Source organism: Arachis ipaensis, chromosome B10, assembly GCF_000816755.2.
Source record: "Arachis ipaensis cultivar K30076 chromosome B10, Araip1.1, whole genome shotgun sequence".
NCBI classification, from domain to species: Eukaryota; Viridiplantae; Streptophyta; class Magnoliopsida; order Fabales; family Fabaceae; genus Arachis; species Arachis ipaensis.
The window spans coordinates 118,494,157-118,495,191 of NC_029794.2; positions in this window are offsets into that span (position 1 = coordinate 118,494,157).

Below are 1,035 nucleotides of genomic sequence, written 5' to 3' on the forward strand. Positions count from 1 at the left end.
GACAAAATTACCCAAATTACCCCAATGTTAAGTTAATGAAAGATCAATGCATATGTGATACAATTAAAGAAGAGTTGATGCATGAGTATGTGAAATATGCAAAAGTGGAAATTTTGGGTAGCTAGACATGAATTTAAAAGTATGTGTATAGGTAATAAATAAGGAGACAAAATTACCCCAATGTTAAGTTAATGAAAGATCAATGCATATGTGATACAATTAAAGAAGAGTTGATGCATGAGTATGTGAAATATGCAAAAGTGGAAATTTTGGGTAGCTAGACATGAATTTAAAAGTATATAGAATGTGTGTATAGGTGAGAGCTTAGGTTAGTCAAGGATTCAATTTATAGCTCACTTAGCCATATATATATATATACCCTCACCTTTACCTTAGCCCATTACAACCTTGAAAAGACCTCATGATGTTTGCATTGGTACATTAAATACTTGTTGGTTGGTTAGGTGAAGAACAAAGTTTAGAAAGCATGACTAGAGAAGAGTAGAGTGATTACCCTGTACACTTGAGTGATTAGAGTGCATATACACCATCAGTGAGAGTTCAATGATTGATTCTATGTTCTCTGCTTTCATGAGCTGTCTTCTTACAAGTTTACTTGTCTTTACTGTATGATTTTAATTAGTGATACCTGATTTATGTTTGTCTTGAAGAACTTATTTACTTTTAACCAAGTAGGCAGAATCATCTTGGCATATAGTTGCATTCATACATAGGTTGCATTTCATGAGTCTTACTTTCCCTTATTTAGTCTTTTGATCTCCTTGAGCTAAACATGAGGACATGCTAATGTTTAAGTGTGGGGAGGTTGATAAACCACTATTTTATGGTTTATCTTGTGTTCAATTGAGTGGTTTCATCAAGTCTCTGCCCACTTATTCATACAAATTGCATGATTTTACAATTCCTTCCTAGTTTTGTTCTATAATTGAAAACTTGCTTCCTAAGCCTTTAATTTGTGTATTTTAAATCCTTCTTTATACCATTCGATACCGTGATCTGTGTGTTCAGTGTTTT